The sequence below is a fragment of the Erinaceus europaeus genome, chromosome 16 (genome assembly GCF_950295315.1).
Source record: "Erinaceus europaeus chromosome 16, mEriEur2.1, whole genome shotgun sequence".
Taxonomy (NCBI): Eukaryota; Metazoa; Chordata; class Mammalia; order Eulipotyphla; family Erinaceidae; genus Erinaceus; species Erinaceus europaeus.
The window spans coordinates 21,693,196-21,716,275 of record NC_080177.1 but is presented as its reverse complement, the minus strand read 5'-3'; the positions used below and the strand labels follow the sequence as shown (position 1 = coordinate 21,716,275).

Here is a 23,080-nt window from a genome sequence, read left to right as displayed (position 1 = left end):
ATTGTTATTACTGATGTCATTGTTGTTGGATAGGACAGAGAGAAATGGCAAGAGGAGGGGAAGACAGAAGGAGAAAGATAGACACTTGCAGACCGGCTTCACTGCCTGTGAAGCGACTCCTCTGCAGGTGGGGAGCAGGGAGCTCGAACTGGGATCCTTGTGCCAGTCCTTGTGCTTTGTGCCGTGTGTGCTTAACCTGCTGTGCTACCGCATGGCTCCCCTATTTAAAACTTTCTTCTTTTTAAAAAATATTTATTTATTTATTTCCTTTTGTTGTCCTATTGTTGTAGTTATTATTGTTGCTCTTACAGATGCCATCATTGTTGTATAGGACAGAGAGAAATGGAGAGAGGAGGGGAAGACAGAGAGGGGAGAGAAAGATAGATACCTGCAGACGTGCTTCACCGCCTGTCAAGCGACTCCCCTGCAGATGGAGAGCTGGGGGTTTGAACCAGGATCCTTACACCGGTCCTTGCGCTTTGCGCCATGTGCGCTTAACCCACTGAGTTACCGCCTGACTCTCCTGTTTAAAACTTTCTATACCTGCTACCGAAGTGTTTGTACCGTCACACCAGTTGAAGTTCTCTGCCTATTCCTCCCTCACCACCCAAGCTCCACTCCCTCTAATCACAGTCATACTTTTCACAGAGTCTGAGTCATTTTTGATCACTAATCTTTTTTAATTTGTTTGTTTTTATCAAAGAGACAGAGACCAGATCACCACTCATCTCTGGCTTATGATGGTGCTGGGGATTGAACCCAGACCACTAGGACTTCAGGTATACAAATCCTTTGGTCTATCACATTGAGCAATCTCTCTCGTCCTATTTTGTGTGTGTGTGTGTGTGTGTGTGTGTGTGTTTAACATTTTGTTTGTTTATTAGAGAAACAGGAGGAGAGAGAGAGAAAGAGAACCAGAGCATTACTGTGGCACATGTGCTGCTAGGGATTGAACTCAGAACCTCATGCTTATAAGTCCACGACTTTATCTACTTCATCACCTCCCAGATCACATCATGCATTTTTTCATTTCTTTGCTTTAGCTATCTATAAACCAGCAGTACTTATCTTTCATTTCTTTACTTATTTCATTTCACATGATCACCCCCACCCAGTTCCATCCATTTTGTGCCAAAGGACACAAGACCACTTCACTTTTTTTTTTTTTTAAATGGATGAGCAGTATTTTATTGAATCCCATAACTTCTTTTTCTAGTCATCTGTTGATAGGCATTTAGGTTGGACTCCATATTTTGGCTACTGTGAACAGTAAAACTATGAACATTAGACTGCAGATAATCCTTTGAATTAGTCTTTATGTTTCCTTTGAACAACTTTGTAGGAGTGGTGCGACTGGATTTCAAGGACTCTCTGTATCATTTTTTTATGGGGCTGCGCCAGTCTGCACTCCCACCAGCAGTGTACAGGAGCCCCCTCAGGAGAGTTTTCATTCTGACCAGCAGTAAGTAGGAATGGGTGCTATGTTTTGATGGTGGAAGAATTATTCACAGACTGGCTTCTGACCCTGCACACTTCAGACCTTAGTTCTCCCCCACAACCCATCAGTGCTGGGTGCTGGCACATACAAGTCCCAATGTGGCCTCCCTATCATGGTGCCCGGGGTGTTGCCATAGAAGGTGTTGGTGGGCTGGAGCCCTAATCAAGGAATCCTGAGATTCCCGAAGAGACTTGATGGGCCTAGACGTCGAATAAATCCCTCTCTCCATTGTTAAAAGTCACTTATATCAGGAACAACAAAATAGACCCCTTTGTAGGCCCCCATAGGACCTTGCTCTCAACTTGGATCAACAATGATGAAGAATGTTCTGTCCTCCAAAGGGAGGATAGACAACATACTCTATGCTACACCTGAGGAAGATGGGTCAATGCTGGGGCAGCCTGGAATGTTCTTGCTCATGACCACAGAATGTGAGCTCAGATCTACAGGGATGCAGAGGTCACACAGGCTCCTAAGCTAATTATGGGCCCCAGATCACATCAAATCAATGGGGTTTACAGTCAACAATATATATACCCCTTTCCCATATTAGGGAGCTACTCTTTTCCCTGATCCAGCTTTCTGGCCCTTTTCCCAGCCATGATGTCATTCTCCCCAGACAATAACTTGGATCCACCTGCATATCAGATTTCAGACTCAGGCAAAAAAAAAAAAAAAAAAAGACAAAAAAAAACCCACTAGAATAGCTACAGGCCCTTTGAAACATAACTAAAATATGCCTACTAGCTATCTACAAAATGGAGGACCCCCCCCCCAACACATCTGCACTATTCCAGTCTTTAGGTCCATGATTGTTCAACAATTTGTTTGGCTTTGTATGTTAACTCACTTTTCAGCCACCAGGTTCCAGATGCTAGCAGGATGTGGCCAGACTTCCCCAGACAGACAACCCCACCAATGTGCCTTGGAGCTCCGCTTCCCCAGAGCCCTTCCCCACTAGAGAAAGAGAGACAGGTTGGGAGTATGGATAGATCTGCCAATGCCCATGCTCAGTGGGGAAGAAATTACAGAAGCCAGACCTTCAACCTTCTGCATCCCACAATGATCTTGGGTCCATATTCCCAGAAGGGTAAAGAATAGGAAAGCTATCAGGGGAGGGGATGGGATACGGAGGTCTGGTAGTGGGAATTATGCAGAGTTGTACTCATCTTATGGTTTTGTCAATGTTTTCTTTTAATAAATAAAAAATTGGAAAAAAAAAGATGTTGGTGGGTCTTATTGCCTGCATAGAGAGCAATAAAGTCACTATTCACAGAAGAGGCCAAATATCCCCTAAATATTGCCCACAAAGCCAAATAACTATGTATACTTGACTCAACTTTTCCCTTACCTAGACCCCAAAGATGCCCACAGCCACCCAGCACTACCCAACATGAGTGGATGCTCAGCATAAAATTTGGAATGGAGCAGATTGGCCTGAACAGAAGCAGTTGCTTTGGAGGGGGTGTGACCTTTGCTGGAGTCAGCATGGCTGCTGGAGAGACCAGAAGCAGCCTTGTTAACCATTCCTCTCACTAAGAGGCCCAGCACAGTCCACACCACACCCACCAAAATCGCCCTCACACAGAAGGCAGGAACCTTTGTTCCTAAGCCATGGAAGAGAATGGAGGCCCCATCAGCCTCAAGCTCTAAAGAAGCTGAAGTCCCACCTGCAGAAGCACTGCACACCAGAACTCCACACACCACACCAAGCTGTCACACCTGGAGGAAGGAACAATGGAGTGGCTGTTCTCATCCACAGGTCTCCAGAGACGCCTTTAAGATATTCTGTAGGGCCGTGGAAATTGCTTACTTGGGTAGTGCGCTGCTTTGCTATGTGCATGACTCAGGCTCAAGTCCAACCCCCACTACACTGAAAGAAGCTTTGGTGCTGTGGCACCTCTCTCTCTCTCTCCCCTTCTCTGACACTATTAAAAAATCATGTGTCCTCATTCTTTTTTTTTTTTCTTCCAGGGTTATTGCTGGGCCCGGTGCCTGCACTATGAATCCACCACTCCTGGAGGCCATTTTTCCCCTTTTTGTTGCCCTCGTTGTTGTAGCCTCGTTGTGGTTACTATTATTGCCATTGTTGATGTTGTTCGTTGTTGGATAGGACAGAGAGAGATGGAGAGAGGATAGAGAGTGGGAAAGCTATCGGGGCAGGGGGTGGGATATGGAGATTGGGCGGTGGGAATTGTGTGGAGTTGTACCCCTCCTACCCTATGGTTTTGTTAATTAATCCTTTCTTAAATAAAAAATAAATAAATAAATAAATAAAAAATAAAATAAAAAAGAGATGGAGAGAGGAGGGGAAGACAGAGAGGGGGAGAGAAAGATAGACACCTGCAGACCTGCTTCACTGCCTGTGAAGTGACTCCCCTGCAGGTGGGGAGCCGGGGGCTCGAACCGGGATCCTCATGCCGGTCCCTGCGCTTTGCGCCACATGCGCTTAACCTACTGCGCCACCGCCCGACCCCCCTCATTCTTTTGTTTTAAATGCTTTTAATTAATTGTTAGAATAATGACCACACATTTTAACACTATAATCATGTCAAACTGCTATAAATTTTCTTTTTTTATCGAGACAGTTTTTAGGGGAGGGAGAGATAGAGATACATAGGTAGGTAGATAGATAGATAGATAGATAGATAGATAGATAGATAGATAGATAGATAGATAGATATCTGCAGCACTACTTCACTACTCTTGAATCTTCCCCCTGCAGATGAGGTCCGTGGACTTGAACCCAGGTCCTTGTACATGGTGACCTGTGTGTTCTATTGAGTGCACCACCACCCACCTGCTGTGGCCTCATTCTTGCTTTTCTCAGGCTTTGGTCCCCTCTGACCACAGCCAGCCCCCTAAATGACCTCTCTTCATTTCTCATTCCACCTAGATCACCAGAAACCCCTTCTACAACAAGGACGGTGCTGAAAAAATAATGAATATGATCTCTCGACTATGCTCAGCCTCCTTTTCATAGCAGAGCATAAGCTGTCACCTTCCTAAGGGGTGCGGGCACCCTGATCACAAGTCCTCATCCAGCGACAACTGTGACAATCAAGCCCTTTATGCACCTTCTTCATCATGGCAGTGGTTTTCACTTTGGTAGACAATAAACGCTGTTTTGGTGTCTTGCCTCTTCCCTCAACAGCCCTGGGTGTCATTCCATGTCATAAAATGATGCTGATTTTTTTTTTAAACAACCAGAGTCCAGAGTTTACACAAAGGTTCACTCTTTGTGTTGTACATTCTGTGGGCTTTGACAGCCACGTAATGACCTGGAGCCACCATTACGGTATCACACAGAGTAGTGTCACTGGCTGGAAGTGCTCCACATCTTCATCCTCTTCTCCCTGCAAACCCCTGACAATCAAAGATTATTTGTCTCTCCTGCCACCATGGTTTTGCCTTTTCTAGAACACCCCCTACCAAATTTTAGTACCAAGCAATATGTTGCTTTTCCAGATTGCTTCCTTTCACTCAGCAGTAAGCAGTGACGCTCCCCCAATGCCCTTTTTGTACTTGCAGTGCACCGAATAATATCCCATTGCTTGAATGCACCTTGGTTTGTTTATCCAGCCACCTGCTTAGGGACATCTTGGTGGCTTCTCTGTTTTGACAGTTATGAGTAAAGCCGCTATAAACATTCCTGTGCAGGTTTTTGTGTGGACATAAGTTTTCGACTCTTCTGGGTAAATATCAAGGAGCACAATTGCGGGATCAAATGGTAAATGTTTGTGAGACACTGCCAGACTGTCAGAGGATGCATTTTTAATTCTATTTACATCACGGTGCCCTCATCCCTGGCATTAGCGATGCTGCAGACTGCAGATTCAGGTTTTGATGAGAAATTTAGTAGTTTCAAAATTCCCCCAATTCCTCCTCCTCGTCTTTGTCCTCCTCCTTTGGTCATCAGGGTTATTGCTGGAGCTCTGTGTTTGCACAAGAAATCCACTGCTCCTGGTAGCCATTTTCCCCCCTTTCTTCTTCCCTCCTCCCCTTCCTCCCTCCCTCCTTCCCTGACTCCCTTCTTTTCTTTTCCTTATTTGATAGGAAAAAAGAGAAATAGAGGAGAGGGAAAACAGAGAGGGAGAAAGAGACACTTGCATTACCGTTTCATCGGTCAAGAAGCTTCCCCCTGCAGGTGGGAACCAGAGGCTTGAACCTGGGTCCCTGCCATTGTCTGGTCTCTAAGGTTCATTCTTGTAAACTGCAATGCTTAAACATATGAAGCTGGGGGTCGGGCGGTGGCACAGTAGGTTAAGCACATGTGGCGCAAAGCGCAGGGACCGGCGTGAGGATCCCGGTTCGAGCCCCAGGCTCCCCACCTGCAGAGGAGTTGCTTCACAGGCAGTGAAGCAGGTCTGCAGGTGTCTATCTTTCTCTCCCCCTCTCTGTCTTCCCCTCCTCTCTCCATCTCTCTCTGTCCTATGCAACAACGAACAACATCAACAATGGCAATAATAGTAACCATAATGAGGCTACAACAACAAGGGCAACAAAAGGGGAAAAAAAAACATATGAAGCTGAGTCAACTTTGAGACATTGCTGTAGGGAAGGAGTGAGAAGAATTGTAGTGGGACTGGGAGGTAGGAGAGAAAGAAGAGAACAAGAGTGCCCACAAGTCAAGGCAAAAAGCAGGTGCAGAGAACGTTATTCTCACCTTGGAGATGAAACTCTGAAGAAAGTGAAGAGCCAACATTTTACCCACTGAATTCCCAGTGAGATGAGTCCACAGTAAGAGATAGTATAGCATCTTGGGGTGCCTCTGGGCCAAGAATCCAAGTTATTCAAAGCCAGCTGATCTCACAGAGGGTTGAAATGGGCCTTGGAGGTGAGGCCACTTGGCATAGTTCAGAAGAACTGCAGTGCATTGTGGGAGATCTGGCCTTGGGGTTGGTCTGAGATCCTGCTGGAGGTGAACTGGCAAAGAATGAAAGAATCCCTCCAGTCAGTGTAGAGAGGTGAACTTGTACTGTGCCAAGAGTTTAGTTATGGGATTTAGTAAACAAGCAGATAAACTGTTCAACAGCAAGTAAAAAGTACACTTCAGGAGAGCTTGACATGGGCCAGCTGGGAGCTAGAGCAGCTCAAAGAGTGACAGTGGCCCCAGGTGGGATTTTACAGTCTATCTTATGTTTAATTTTGACCCCCTTCCCTCTTTATTCTAGGACCCTGTGTATTAGAATATGCTGACTCTACAATAAAGGGAAAATGCAATCCTTGTGAGAACTGCAGTTCTAGTTGTGAGAATGGTCCATCTCTAGGGCAAGCTTATCATCTTCAAAGTCATGTTGTTCAAGTCGTTCGTCTTCCTCAAGGAAGAGCTGCTCAGGATAGTGGCTGGGTATTCGTAGTTCAGGGCTGTGTGCAGGTATGGGTAACGAGTAGCCAGAAGTTTGATTTTTTTTATCTTTTTTTCTTAATATTATTTATTCTTTGTATTGGATAGAGTCAGAGAGAAGTTCAGAGAGTGGAAGAGATATATAGAGAGGAAGACAGACAGACACCTGCAACTCTGCTTCACCACTAGTGAAGTTTTCCCCCTGCAGGTGGGGACCAGGGGCTTGAACCTGTGTCCTGGCACACTGTAATGTGTGCACTTAACCAGGTGCATCAGCACCTAGCCTCCTGACTTTTTCCATTGTAGGCTTTTCCTACAGTTCAACCTATTTATTTACTTATTTGTTTGTTTGTTTGCCTCCAGGGTTATCACTGGGGCTCGGTGCCTGCACTATGAGTCCACTGCTCCTGGAGGTCATTTTTCCCATTTTGTTGCCCTTGTTGTTGCACTTGTTGTAGTTGTTATTGTTGTCATAGCTGTTGTTGTTGTTGGATAGGACAGGAGAAATCAAGACAGGAGGGGAAGACAGAGAGGAGGAGAGAAAGATAGACACCTGCAGACCTACTTCAACACTTACAAAGCTGCAAGTGGAGAGCCAGGACTTGACTGGGATCCTTATGACTGCCCTTGTCTTTGCACCATGTGCGCTTAACTCACTGCACTACCACCCAGCTCCCTAGTTCAACCCTTTTAACCTGACAATTCCAGAACTCCCTACACTTGCCCTAACAGTCTCAGGAGGTGTTTCTGGTGTCTTTGCTGGTGGAAAAAAAAAATAGAGGGAGTAAAACTGTGACCAAGGTCTATGGGAAGCCAAAAATGTTGGCCTGTTTTAGACTGGAGTTGGTGTAGTGCACCAAAGCAAAAGACTCCGGGGTGGAGGGGGAGGGCTCAGGTCTTGGAGCATGATGGCAGAGGAGGATCTAGTGAGGGTTGAATTGTTATGTGGAAAACTGGGAAATGTTATGTATGTACAGACTATTGTGTTTTGCTGTCAACTCTAAACCATTATTCCCCCAATAAAAAAATTTTTTTTTAATGAAAAAAAATGTTGGCCTGTGTGCTTGCTTTGGCAGCACATATACTAAAATTGGAAGGATACAGAGAAGATTAGCCTGGCCCCTGCGTGAAAATGTTCGCCTGGGACTTGGCCAAAGCTGTCTTGGGAGCCCATCCTCATTATCTCCCCACAGGTCTGTGGGCCTTTGCTCTTCCTCAGCACCCCCAGCCCTTCCTTGTGCTAGTCAGAAGTAGACATCTCCACCAGCTAGCACCTCTCACTGACGCACTGGCAGTGAAGATGTGCAAGTGGTTGAAGCCTCTTCTGCACCTCCCGTCTCGGGCCTGTCTCTGAACAGAGAGACCCCAAAGCTATTTCCTCCCCCTGGCCTGGAGGAACTTCCCTCAGGTCCAGGGCCCCAGGGCAGGCTGTGCAGTCACTCTGCTTGAGTGGTCTTGCATGTGGTCTCTCAGGACACCATATCTTAACAACTAGGACCTAGTAGAATCACAGCAACAAGTGATATGGTGTTGAAAGTGGTCTGCACCATCTCACTTTCTTCCCTGGCCCCTAGCCAGCCCCCTCCCCACCCTCATCCCAGCCTTCACCTCTGTGGCTATTGGATTCCTGCTCCCATCTTTGGCTTCGGGGGCTCCCTGGGCCTGCCTTTTGCAGTCTTACTTCCCATCTGCTCTTTTCTCTTTCTCTCTCCCACTTGTCATTCTGTTCTTGTGCAGCTTGTCTGTGGTTATATTCCTGCTCCAACACTCACCTCCTCAGACCACCGTTCTTTTTTGGAGTTTCTAGCCTGGCTCCATCATCCCACCATCCAGCCTGGCTCTATCATCCCACCATCCAGCCTGGCTCCATCATCCCACCATCCAGCCTGGCTCTACCATCCCACCCACATTTCACTACAAGTCTCCTCCTCTTTTCAGGAAGTCCCACATAATTGTCTGTGTTTCCCATCACTCTCCCCAGTCCTCCTTTTTCCCTTTTGGTAAGACATATTGTTGGAGTCATGAGAGCCAATCTTCTATAGAGGACTTTTTGCCTCTGCTTTGATGGGACCCTTCATCCAAGACGTTGTTGAATGTCCACATACCGGAGGAATGACAATGCTGTGTGAGTACACATGGATCTTCCCCATCACAATATCAGGAGATAAGGGACATTCTTATCCATTCCTTCAATCAGCAAGCACACATCCTGTCATAGGTCCTGGACTGGGCACAGGGACACTCAGAAGAACAGAATGTCATCACCCTCAAAGACCTCCCCATCCCCAGAGCGCGGGGCAGACCCTGACTGAGCACAGATAATATGGGCCTGTAGGCTGTGTTTGTCACAAAGCTTTATTCCCTTTGGTAATTGTTAGGCAACCTCTGAGCAGAGCTCTGTGGCTGACACTGTGTTGTTCCTTTCCTTACATTACCTTGTCCTGCTTCATCTTCATAACTACCTTGCAACTTCCCTGCAGCTTGACAGATGGGAAAACTGAGGCTTAGATGGGAAAACTGAGGCTTAAAGAGGTGGAGTGACTTGTAAACAGTAAGAGGGTGTATGCAGAGCCAGGATGTGATTGACCACAGGGTCTGAGGATGGAAGAGGGGCACTTGATCTACAAAAGGTGAAGGGTGGGAAGAAATGCTTGTGGCTCAATCCACACATGCGCAAAAGCCACAGCTAATGGGCATCCTTGAGTAGTTCTTGCCTTTTAAGTGCTCCAGTGTTTCATATTTATGTATGTATGTATTTAGTTATTTAATTAAATTTGACAGGACAGAGAAGAATTAAGAGGAAAGGGGGGCTAGAAAGGGAGAGAGAAAGAGAGACACCCACAGCACTGCTCCACCACATCTGAAGCTTCCCTCCTGCAGTTAAGGATGGGGTGGGGATGGAGGGGGTTGAACCTGAGTCCTAGAGCATAACATGTGCAGTCTACCAGGTGCTCCAATAACTGTTTCCACTTCAGCATTTCACACATGTGGGGCCTCAGTACCACCAGAATCAGCTCTGCTATGCTGAATCAAATAATCTCAGAGGCCTCCCAGGAGAAGGGTGTAGGATAAAGAGATGCACAAGCAAGCAGATGTTTCACAAAAGATGTTTATAGCATCATAGTCCCTCAGGAGCCAAGATGGCAAATGGTTTGATAGGGGGACATGTTGGTTGGGAAGCCTGGAGGAACTCAGGGAAGAAGGTTGAAGCCAGCTTCAAGGGGCAGAGACCAGGAAAGCTTTCTGAAAGCAACATCTCAATTCTTCCAAGAATGTTCCAGACCAAGTCTGCAGTGTGTGCAAAATCCAAGAGTAGGGAGAGAAGAAGGTGCTTTGGGAGAATTGGAAGCAGTCTGGTCTGGCCAGGGCCTTAGCTAAGTGTCCCTCTCCAGACATCCCCTTTACTAATCACAGAGCTTTTAGTGGACAGCAAGACTTATGAAAAGCCTTCCTGTGCGGGTAAGGCGTGGTCAGAGTTGCATTTCAGAAAGATCCCCACAGGAGGTACCCCAGCTACCACTTTTTGCCCTTCTCCCAAGGAAAACCTGCAAAAACATGCAAAAAAAAATTTCAGAAAATCAAAACTGACAATCAATTACTGGAGGTGCATAGATAAAACAATTGTGCTCTGCCCACACCTCAACTAGGAAACAGAGCAATCCACTTGAATAAATAAAAATAGAGATAACTGAATTCTCCAGCTGTCCAGAGACCCAAAATATCTAACAAGCAGAAAATTAAGCTGCTGCCCTTCGCCTGTAAATAGGCTGTCTTTTATGGCAGCCGGGGCTGTGTTCTCAAATTCCTGCCCTTGTATCCAGTGCGTTTATAACTAAATGAGGCTCCAGTCCCAAAATAGCAGAAGGAGAGGCCATGGAAGAGCCCTGGCCTGGCACTCAGCATGCCGATGGGGACAGAGCTCAAGGAAGGGCACTTGGGGAGCAGAGTGGGTGGAGAGCCTCCATAAAACACAATGTGGGGTGCACAGCACCTGCTACATCCACTGCTGATCGGAGTGGCAGAGACCAGGCAAGTCATACAGGAGAGGACCCTCACCTCTCTAGGGAGCAGGACACTGCTAGAAAAAGAAGTAAAGATTTTTTTCAGGCTGGGAGTATGGATCGACCTGTCAATGCCCATGTTCAGCAGGGAAGCAATTACAGAAGCCAGACCTTCCACCTTCTGAACCCCATAATAATCCTGGGTCCATGCTCCCAGAGGGATAAAGAATAAGAAAGCTTCCAATGGAGGGGATGGGATACAGAACTCTGCTGGTGGGAATAGTGTGGAATTGTACCCCTCTTATCCTATGGTCTTGTCAATTATTATAAAATCAATAAATAAAATAAAAAGAAGATTTTTTTGGACTGCTATGCTTGTGTGTGTATGTGTGTGTGTGCTCGTGCATGTGTGCATAGGTGTTTATAAGAAGTACAGACGGTGATAGTAGGGATTGTTCTCCAGACACTATACAGAACAAGATTCTTCCTGAAATCATCTTTCTAAAATGCAGCTCTGACCTTGACTTGCCCACACTGTAAGGGTTCTCAACAGACCAGGCAGTGGCACACCCAGTTGAGCATATATACATTACCAGGTGCAAGGACCCAAGTTCAAGTCCTCAGTCGCCACTGCAGGAGGGAAGATTTACAGTGACAAAGCAATGCTGCAGGTATCTCTATCTCTCCTTCCCCACTCATTTCTCTCTGTCCTATCAAATTAAAAATAATAAATAAATTGAAAAAGTTTTTTTTTCTCTTCTTCCCTGGTGCCCTGAGGCAGGACTTACTCTGGACAAACAACTATGAATGATAGAGTGTGTGTGTGCTATACTTATAAACCAATGACATATTGACTTTAACAAGAGTTCCCATGGGTGTTCTTTCCGTCAGTACTTGGTACTGGCAGAATGCTTTATCTTTTGCTGGTCTGGTGAGTGCAAATGGTAGTTGATGTTTGGATGTTAGACTTTATATTTATTTGCCATTCTTATTATTATTACCAAATCATTGCTTGGCTCTGCTTTACAGCAGTGCTGGGGATTGAACTTGGAATTGAGGACCTTTGGTGCCTCAGGAATGAAAATCTTTTTGCATAACCCTTGTGATATCTCTTCAGCCTTTTTAAAAAATAGAGACATAGGGAGTCGGGCAGTAGTGCAGTGGGTTAAGTGCACGTGGCACAAAGCACAAGCCCCTGGCTCCCCATCTGCAGGGAGTCGCTTCACAAGAGGTGAAGCAGGTCTGCAGGTGTTTATCTTTCTCTCTCCCTCTCTGTCTTCCCTCCTCTCTCCATTTCTCTCTGTCCTATCCAACAACGATGATATTTAATAACTACAACAACAAAACAAGGGCAACAAAAAAGAAAATAAATCAATAAATATTAAAATAAAAGAGAGAGAGAGAGAGAGAGGAGTGAGAAGCTTCTTTTCTTCAGCACTGTGGAAATCAGGCTCAAACCTGGGTCACACACACAGCAAAGCAGTGCACTATCTCAGTGAGCTATTTGATTGACCCTCTCTCAACCTTTGTAAATTCATCAAAATTTTGTTAGACATCCTTAATGAACTAGGTATATACATATTTTATTTTTTAATTTCTTTATTGGAGTATTAATGTTTTATAGTTGACAGTAAATACAATAGTTTGCACATGTATGACATTTCTCAGTTTTCCACATAACAATACAACCCCTACTAGGTCTTCTGTCATCCTTTTCCAGGACCTGTACTCTCCCCGACCCGTACCAGAGTCTTTTACTTTGGTACAATTTACCAACTCCAGTTCAGTTTCTACTTGTGTTTTCTCTTCTGATCTTGTTTTTCAGCTTCTGCCTTTGAGTGAGATCATCACCTATTCACCCTTATGTTTCTGACTTATTTCACTTAACATGATTTCTTCAAGCTCCATCCAAGATGGGCTGAAAATGGTGAAATCACCATTTTTAATAGTTTAGTTGCAGTTGCGGGCTGTCACTCTGGGTCCCCCACCCTCTTGGCCACTGACAGCAAGGGTCAGAGTGGCCCCTGGGGAGTCCCAGGGTAACTCTGTGTCTGGGATGTGATGTGCATGGAGAGAATCACAGTCTCATTTAGCTCCAGGAGCAGCCTCTGAAAGGTGGGCGATGCATTTATTGAGAGAAAAAGCAGGCGAATTATATTCATTGCACAGGGAGATGGTCAAGATAATCATTAACCCAAACACAGAGCAACACAGTGCATAGCCGCATTTTGACCTGCAAACTATTTGATCACAAGTATAACATTACCATACAAGGTTTGATTACAAGCTTCATAATGCATAGTACCCCAGGGGTAAATTATAGGCACTTCAGTGGAGGAGGGAAGGGGGTAGTTGAGCAAGAACCTATGTGGTGGTTTTCAAGTTAGGCCAAACACAATGTACAGTAATTCATGGCCTTTGTTTTAAGGGGAGAGGAGGGGCATGTGCAGAAAGGTAGCCCCCATTCCAGAGAGGACATCCATCATTAGTTCAGAAGGTCAGGGGAACCTGCCTTTGTCTCCACCTGAAGGGAGAGTTGGAGGTCAACCCGCTTGGACCTCAAGGAAACAATGGCCTGGACTTTCTGGGACAGTGGGCCCCATCCTACAACACTGAGTAGTATTCCATTGTGTATATAGACCACAACTTACTCAGCCACTCATCTGTTGTTGGACACCTAGGTTGCTTCCAGGTTTTGGCTACTACAAATTGTGCTCCTATGAACATAGGTATACACAAATCTTTTTGGATGGGTGTGCTGGGTTCCTTAGGATATATCCCCAGGAGAGGAATTACAGGATCATAGGGTAGGTCCATTTCTAGCCTTCTGAGAGTTCTCCAGACTGCTGTCCACAGAGGTTGGACCAATTTACATTCCCACCAGCAAAGCAGGACAGTTTCTTTGACCCCACAACCTCTTCAGTATTTGTTACTGCTACCTTTCTGACATAGGACATTCTCACAGGAGTGAAGTAGTATCTCATTGTGATCTTTATTTGCATTTCTCTGACAATCAAAGACTTGGAGCATTTTTCATGTGTTTCTCGGCCTTTTGGCTCTTTTCTGTGGTGAATATTCTGTCCATGACCTCTCCCCATTTTTGGATGGTGTCATTTGTTTTCTTATTGTTGAGTTTGGCAAAATCTTTATATATTTTTGTTATTAAACTCTTGCCTGATGTATGGCATGTAAAGAGCTTCTCCCATTTTGTGAGGGGTCACTTTGTTTGGGTATTGGTTTCTTCTGCTATGCAGAAGATTTTTAATTTGATGCAGTCCCACAGGTTTATGCTTGCCTTAGTCTTCTTTGTAATTGGATTCATTTCATTGAAGATGTCTTTAAAATTTATGTGGAAAAGAGTTCTGCCAATATTTTCCTCTAAGTAACTGATAGTTTCTGGTCTAACATCCAAGTCCTTGGTCCACTTGGAATTTACTTTTGTGTTTGGTGAAATATAGGGGTTCATTTTCAGTTCTTTCAAACTCTTTACTCACTTCTGTGACTATTTCCTTAACAAGTATTTGGATGTTAACCTCACTGTTTTGTGGTTCAACCTTTTGGGGAATTTTAGCTGGACTCTTGTCCTGGTTCATTTCTCCAATATTTCTTCTTGTTGGTTTAACAATTCTGTATAGTATGTTATAGGATAACATACTATATAGAAAAAAGTACTTTCAGTACTTTTCAAATTACTGATCACTCTTGCCTGGATTGACTTGTGTCTATATAAGGTACTTAAAGAGTTCACAGATGTGGAAATTAACAGTTGTTTCAATATTATTTTAATCCCTGAGTTGGAGCACAGAGACTGTTAAAAGTCTCCTTCGTTCTTTTTCTTCCCTGTAGGCTATGGGAGCCTGAGGGCTTTTAAACTATAAGTAGGCTGGGAGTCAGGTGGTAGTGCAGTGGGTTAAGTGCAGGTGGCTCCAAGCACAAGGGCCAGAGTAATGATCCCAGTTTGAGCCCCTGGCTCCCCACCTACAGGGGTGTTGCTTCACAGGCGGTGAAGCAGGTCTGCAGGTGTCTGTCTTTCTCTCCCCCTCTCTGTCTTTCCCTCCTCTCTCCATTTATCTCTGTCCTATCCAACAACAACAATAATAATAACTACAACAATAAAACAAGGGCAACAAATGGGAATAAATAAATAAAATTTAAAAAAAACTATAAGTAGGCTACTTAGCTTAATCACTCACTCCTGACCAAGAGATAAAGCAGGTTGGGGGACAGATAGCACAGTGATCATGCAAAGAGACTCTCACACCCCAAGGATCCAAATCTCCAGGATCATTTCAGCTTCTCTACCAAGCGGGGCAGCACTGCTGGGGCCTGTGAGTTTCTAAACAAGTGCCATTTACACTCTGTAGGTTCTGAGGCAATTATTCACCATGTTCTCATCAGGAGAACAATGTGCAAAGGCTCACACTATACAGCCCCACTACTAGGCCACCAAGGTGTAGCTCTTCTCCTGAGTTTCCTGGTCAGTTCTCTGTTCCCAGATGTCAGCACAGGGCCTCCCCCTGCTGCTTCAGCTTCTGAGGGCAGTAGCAATAGGGACTCACAGTTACATTTGGTGAGTCTTAGGGGAGTCTCTCCCCCCTTCAGCAGTCTTTTTGTTGGTAAAACAGACTGGAGGTAGTGCCTTAACTGGTAAACTGCCGAACTGTTACCAGCCACTCAATCTCTCCTTAGGTTCTTTGCTGTCCATGAGCCACATGTGTTTGCACTCACCAGTGATTTGGTGGATTCCTGAAGTCATTCTATTCCTGTCTTGTTGCGGTCCCAGGTGGTCTCCTTTGGTATTCCTAGTTGACCTGGGAGAGGAGAGAAACACAGCTGCTGCTGCTCTGTAGCCCCATCTCCAGTGAACTCTGAAAAAGGTTTTAATAATCATCATTGCCTACTGAATACTCAGTAGACTATTACAGATTGACTTCTGTAATAAATAATTATTAAATACAAATAATGAAATATGTAAATAAAGACCAAAAATGAATGACATAGAAAAATTAAGAAAAGAGGAAAGCAAAAACATATTTTATTAATTAAGTTTAGCAACATGACTGGATATGTTATTTAGAGAAACCAATAGCATTCCTATTAACTAGTTGCAATTAGACAGTGATATCCTAAAAATGAGAATATTTACAGTAACATTAAAAAGCAATATATATATATATGTAGAAATAAATCTAATGTGGAAGAAAATAAATCTAATACTGAAATACTGAAAGAAATTTGAAAAGACCTAAATGGGGAAAATGTGGGGCTATACCACGTTCATGGATTGGAGGAATCACAAACATAGACTCAATAAACTAACTAGCCTAAAATCTGGACATGTCACTTATTTTTAAGCAATAAAATGCTGATATAATTATTCCGGTACAATTATACAACTGAATTTTTTTTAAGATTTTATTTATTTATTAATGAGAAACATCGGAGGAGAAAGAAAGGGCCAGACATCACTCTGGTACATGTGCTGCTGGGGATTGAACTCAGGCCTTCATGCTTGAGAGTCTGATGCTTTATCCACTATGCCACCTCCCAGACCACTCAACTAAATTTTTTTTATCAGTGGATACAGTTTTAAAAACATGGTTGCATTTCATAATGCAATAGGAAGTCAATAAAAAAGTTAATCATAAAAGAACATACAATGTATGACTACATTTCTAAAAAAAAAATATTGAAAACTAGGCAAAATTAATCTCTAGTGTTAAAGGTCAGGTTAGTAAAGGACAGTGACCAGCGGGGCTCTGAGAGATCTGATAGTCATCTTTTATATGTGCACTTGGGCTTCACAAGTGTGTCTTTCTCTTTATTATAATCAAGTCATACACTTGGGATTTTTTAAATTTTTATTTTTGATTTTATATTTTATTTATAAAAAGGAAACACTGACAAAAACCATAGGATAAGAGGGGTACAACACCACACAATTCCCACCACCAGAACTCTATATCCCTCCCCTGACAGCTTTCCTATTCTTTAACCCAGGGTCATAATGGGATGCAGAAGGTGGAAGGTCTGGCTTCTGTAATTGCTTCCCCACCGAACATGGGCATTGACCAGTTTATCCATACTCCCAGCCTGCCTCTCTCTTTCCCTAATGGGTCTGGGTTCTGGGGAATCAGAGCTGCAAGACACATTGGTGGGGTTGTCTGTCCAGGGAAGTCTGATTGGCATCATGGTAGCATCTGGAACCTGGTGGCTGAAAAGAGAGTTAACTTTTGGATAGAGATATAGGAATTCAGAGGGAAGAACGAGATCAAGAGGGAGAGTAGAAAAGAGAGAAAGACACCTGCAGTTCTGCTCTACTGCTTATGAAGCTTCCCCCTGCAGGTGGGGAACCAGGGGCTTGAACCCAGGTCCTTAAGCATTGTAACATGAGCACTCTTCTGTACCACCACATGGCCATGTGGAAGGAAGGAAGGAAGGAAGGAAGGAAGGAAGGAAGGAAGGAAGGAAGGAAGGAAGGAAGGAAAAGTAAAGGGATGAAAGAAGGAAGGAAGTTTTAAAGGAATGGTTTATGAGGTGGGAAATTGTGATATGGAAGGCTTAGAAGACTTCTCTACTTGGTTACCCAGTCACCTGTGGGCCCTGTAACTCAGAATGCTTTCCGTCCTATTATTTATTTGAGCCTCCCCGATTAAGTAGCTCTCTGCAAACTTGGACTGGAGTTAGTATATTTCACCAAAGTAAAAAACTCTGGGGTGGGGGTGGGGGAGTGCTCAGGTCTTGGAACATGATGGCAGAGGAGGACCTGGTGGGGAAAACTATTATGTGGAAAATTGAGAAATGTTACACATAAACCAACTACTGTATTTTACTGTCAGCTGTAAACCATTAATGCCCCCAATAAAGAATAAAATAAAATAAAATTTCAAAAAAAAAAATATCTGCAAAACTGGTATCATTCTCCTTACCTGCCCCGCAGTCATTTGAAAGATAGTTGCATAAATCTGAAAGAAGACACTACCTAACATCATTCTTCATTTTACAGGTGAGAACTGATCCAGGAAGTTTACAGTAACTTTTCTAAGATTGCAAAACAACTGAGGGGTAGGAGTCCCAACACAGCAGTTTGGTTATAGGATTCTCACCCTTTGCTGTCTCACTGAGTCAGCCAGTCAGCTGTTACACTCTTTGTTCCTGGAAAAGTGTCTCAAGTTGCATATTTGACTCCACAAGTCACAGTTGCCACATTTGACAACACTAAAAATAATAATGAGTCCTATTGTGCTTCAGCACTTGCCAATAATGGACAAAGTTTTAAAGAGCTTGGGATGCTGTGACAGGAAAGTGAATGAACAAAAAGTCTTCTATATTTTCATCAGTAGAAGCAGAGTTGTGAAGGGCAGTACAATATGCATTCTTACTGCCAAGAAGCTTGCACAGTGATTTTCTGCTTCTTTAAAGGCCTGGATACATTAAGGTTCTTTAATTGGTATTGAATAATATACCATATGACTGGCAGGTATTATCTGTATCTGTCCCCTAGCACCTCTTCATATACTGTTTTTTATCTAGAAACTATTGTAGTTCCTCAATTAATTATGCAGAAGCACTGCAAGTAATGAGTGTATTCTCAACCACGTACAAATGGAAAGAGAATGTTTTAGAAAATATACTGAATTATTAACAGTAGTTATCTCTAGGTTGCAATGTATATGAAAGAGTTCTGTATCCTCAATTTTTTACAATGAAAATGTCATTTAATGTCATGCAACAACTTAAAAATCACCTTGGGTTATATGCATTATTATATAGGGATATAGTAAAAACAGGAACAAATTGTGAACTTGCTTTGCAAGGCATTCAATCCAGGCTCTAGCTGGAAGGTTTGTTGCTGCACTGTCTTTCCCTCTCTTCCTTTGTCTCTGTCTTTCTCTTTCTACAAAAAAAGAAAAAAAAAAAAGGAAAAGGAAAAAGAAAGAAAGAATTCAGCCTGGAGCAATGAAACACTGATGGTTGAATGACGGGTGTGTGTGTGGGGGGTTTCAAATGTAATTTTATTTTTTTATTGAGGCTTATTGTCTGCATAATCAATACACTATTTCCAACAGTTATTTCTCCTTCCTTTTTTTTTTTTTAAGTTAGATGGAACAGATAGAAATCGAGGGGAAAGAGACAGAGGAGAGAGTCATAAATTATTGGACTCTCAAGCAAGAGTTCCTGAGTTCCATTCCTGGCACCATGTGTGCCAGAGTGATGCTCTGGTTCTCTCTCTCCTCATTAAATAATAAACAAGTAAGTAAATAAACAAATAAATAAAGTTCAAAAGAATTTGTACTAGAGTACTTGGCAGACTTTACCAAGTGTAGGTCAAAAGTCCATGAGGATATAAGAAGTCTTGATGATTTGATTTAGTTTAAAACTCTATTGTGTACTTTAAACACCACTAGCAGTAATATAGCATCAAAATCAAATCATCTAACCCATCTTATCTTCTCTGGTCTTCTGTTTATAACATTGTCTGATTCTTACAACCTATAAGAATCATGGATAGAGAATATTTTATTAGACTTGTAGCATGTTAATTCATAGCATAAAGCCAGTCATGCCATCCAGTTTAGGAATATATATTCTTGGCAATTTATATTTCTCTGAAAATAGAAAGTCAGTAATACAATACATTGAATCTATGCTGATTCAGTCTGAGAAAGATTCAATATAAACAAATTTGACAAAGTCATTTAGATGCCATTTCTTTTGGGTTTATAGCAGCAGCACATTTTATTACATTGTATGTTTTACAAATTCAATTAGTCTTTTTGAAATCTTAAACATTTTTCTAAGTACACTATTGTGAACTGGGCAATGTATATAATATATAATGTATAATATGTAATATATAAATACAATAATTGGTGAATTATATGATCTTGCCCAAAAATTTGAATCAGGTGAGAGTGACACAAAACACAGTGACAAGGTGTTTATGATTATGACATGGGGTTTGGGGTTCCAGCAGCAGTGATTACTGTGAATGTCCAGGGGAGAGCACCAGTGTCAGGTTCTGCCAGAACCAGAATTATATATATATGACATATATATGTGATTTATTATATATGATATAAAATATATGTACAAATGGGCACACTTCTTAAACTTTTTTATTTGTTATTAATAGTTTATTGTAAGATTACAATATCTAGTTCCACACCACACCCGCCACCAAAGTTTCGTATCTCCACCTTCCCAAAAATAACCACCAGAGTTCTCGTAACTATTACAAATAGATTGCTTGCTTCTGTTTTTTTGGATGATTTTTTTTTTGGCAAGTTCATGTAAATCAGATCTCTAGATTCCACATATGAGTAAAATCACGTGGTAATTGTCTTTCACCTCTTTACTTATTTCACTGAGCATAATCACCTCCAGTTCTATCCATTTTGTCTCAAAGGACACAACACCATCTTTTAAAATTACAGAGTAGTATTCCATGGAATTTATATCCCATAATTTTCTTTAGCCAGTCTTCTGTCAATGAACATTTAAGATTTTCCCACTCTTAGGCTATTGTGAATAATGCAGCTAGCTATGAACATAGAGGTGCATATGTTCCTTCAAATTAATGCTTAAATGTCCACTGGATAAATGCCCAAGTGATATATTGCTGGATCATATGGAAATTTCTTTTTCTTTTCTTTTTTTTTTTTGTTTGTTTTTGTTTAAGGACTCTCCTTACAGTCTTCCAAGGGGGCTGTACCAGTTTGCATTCTCACCAGCAGTGAAGCAGAGTTCCCTTTTCTCCACAGCCTCTCCAACACTTGTCATTTCCTAGTATATTAATGTAAACCATTCTCTTGAGTGTAAGATGGTATATCAGCATAGTTGGTTTTTTGTTGTTGTTGTTGTTGTTGTTTTGCCTCTAGGGTTATTGCTGGGGCTCAGTGCTACTGCTCCTGGAGGCTATTTTTTCCCTTTTGTTGCCCTTGTTATTTATTGTTGTTGTTGTTGCTGTTATTGTTGTTGTTATTGCTGTCATTGTTGGATAGGGCAGAGAGAAATCGAGAGAGAAGGGGAAGACAGAGAGGGAGAGAAAGATTGACACCTGCAGACCTGCTTCACTGCCTGTGAAGCGGCCCTCCTGCAGTTGGGGAGCTGGGGGCTAGAACCCGGATCTTTACAATGGTCCTTGTGCTTTGTACCATGTGTGCTTAACCCGCTGCGCTACCGCCCAACCCCCCCATCAGCATAGTTTTAATTTGGGAGCACTTTTTAAATCTAGTGTTGTATCAGTCTCTTCCATGAAGTAGAGTGGTGCGGGGTTGTTATGATGAAGAGCAAATACTAAAGCCAACAAAGTGTTTTCCCTTTCTCCTGAAAGGTTAAAGATCTCCTTCCAGCTTTTCTCAAGTGATCCAACTCTGAGCATGAGTCTTCAGAGAAAAGATGTGAGCTGTCTGCCAGCTCTAGCTCGGTCACCTCTCAAGTGAATATTTGGCAGCTTTCCTTCAATGTATTTGTTATCATATGAAAACCAGCCAGGAGCTATAAACCTTGGTTTCCATGGATATTTTCTTGCCTGTGTAAAATCATCTCCTTCATGTGTAATCTTATCTGGTTTAGCTACTCATTGTAAATATAAATTTTCTTCTTTAAATAAAAAGACAGCACCAAGATTTGGTTTCATTTCATTTAAAAAGTGTCATTTGATTTATTATAGAATCTGAGTTCTTGATTGCTTTAAAATCCTCTGGGTTTAAAACTGAACTCTCTTTGACAGGATTATCTTCTGTGGCATGCAATAATACTTTTAAAATCTCTTTTTGCCAATATCTTATTAGAGAATTATCTTCCACTTTTCGGAAACTTCCTTTTTTTTTTTTTTTTTTCCTGTAAAGATCACAGTATCCATCAAAAGTCTTGACTGCAAATGGTGGAAACTTACCCTGAGTTACCATGAGTGGAAGAAGACTTATTATTGGCAGAACATTTGGTAGTGTCAGCATCCTTGGGGATTCTGGGAGTTGAGGAAGGCTTAGCAGAATAAAGAAAGAGAGAGTCTAGTCAAGGTGAAACCAAAGATTTGTTGGGAAACTGGTAGTGGTGCTACCAGCGCCCGGGGCATCCACAGCCATAATTGGTGCTGGACCATATCCATGCCCCATTATGCACACTTCATCCCGGTGACTTGTATCATTCTCAACTGGTTCACATTTCTGGGCAAGATCATGTAATTCACCAGTGCCAGTCATGTTCTGTTTGTGCTCAGGGAGAAGAACTGACAGGCTCTGGGCTGTACTTCTCTAAATTTCATAAAATGGAGATCCTTCCAAATAAGCAGGGTATTCAAATCCAGAATAGCTCAAAACAAACAAACAAATCAATAGGCACTATAAGCAAATGTTATTATGGCAATGTCTTCAATTAGGTTGCCTGTCTGGCCTGGTAAAGTCATTAATCACCATAAGGTGGCATTTGCTTTATAATACAGAAAATTTAAGATTTTCTTGTTTGGAAGAGATGGACACATGTCGTGACCTTGAGTGCAATTTCGTTGCCCACAATACAGTGTCAAGAGCAGAGTTGACTGGGAAAAGTGATCAGCCAGAGAGCTTCTGTGAGATAAGGCGTAAAGCAAAACTCTGGAGGGAGCCTGGAGGGAGCCCAGCAGGTTAAGCGCACATAGCGCGAAGAGCACAAAAATCCCAATTCCAGCCCCAGCTCCCCACCTACAGGGGTGTCAACCCCGCAAGCAGTGAAGCAGGTCTGTGGGTGTCTTTCTTTCTCTCCTCCTCTCTGCCGCCCCTCTCCCCCTCCACTTCTCTCTGTCCTATCCAACAGTAACAGCAGCAGCAACAACAATGAAAAATAGCCACCGGGAGTCGGGCTGTAGAGCAGTGGGTTAAGCGCAGGTGGCGCAAAGCACAAGGACCGGCATAAGGATCCCGGTTCGAACCCCGGCTCCCCACCTGCAGGGGAGTCGCTTCACAAGCGGTGAAGCAGGTCTGCAGGTGTCTATCTTTCTCTCCTCCTCTCTGTCTTCCCCTCCTCTCTCCATCTCTCTCTGTCCTATCCAACAACGACAACAACAACAATAAAACAACAAGGGCAACAAAAGGGAATAAATAAATAAAATAAAATATTAAAAAAAAAAAAGAAAAGAAAAATAGCCACCAGGAGCAGTGGATTCTTAGTGCAGGCACCAAACTCCAGAGATAACCCTGGAAGCAAAACAGCTCTGGAAGGCTCTTTTTGCAAATGTTTTAGAGCTGTTCTACT

General features: G+C 43.0%; 1 long non-coding RNA gene and 1 other non-coding gene across 2 annotated transcripts; one reads left to right on the top strand and one right to left on the bottom strand.

The window, feature by feature from the left end:
* Positions 1 to 7,905: 7,905 nt before the first annotated feature.
* LOC132533605 (U6 spliceosomal RNA) lies at positions 7,906 to 8,007 on the top strand. The gene has a single exon (XR_009545468.1). It is a non-coding gene; the product is annotated as a U6 spliceosomal RNA (small nuclear RNA).
* Positions 8,008 to 12,940: 4,933 nt separating this feature from the next.
* LOC132533329 (uncharacterized) lies at positions 12,941 to 17,979 on the bottom strand. The gene is made up of 3 exons (XR_009545207.1): positions 17,776 to 17,979; positions 14,502 to 15,714; positions 12,941 to 13,458 (listed from the first exon to the last, which is right to left on the bottom strand). It is a non-coding gene; the product is annotated as an uncharacterized LOC132533329 (long non-coding RNA).
* Positions 17,980 to 23,080: the final 5,101 nt, after the last annotated feature.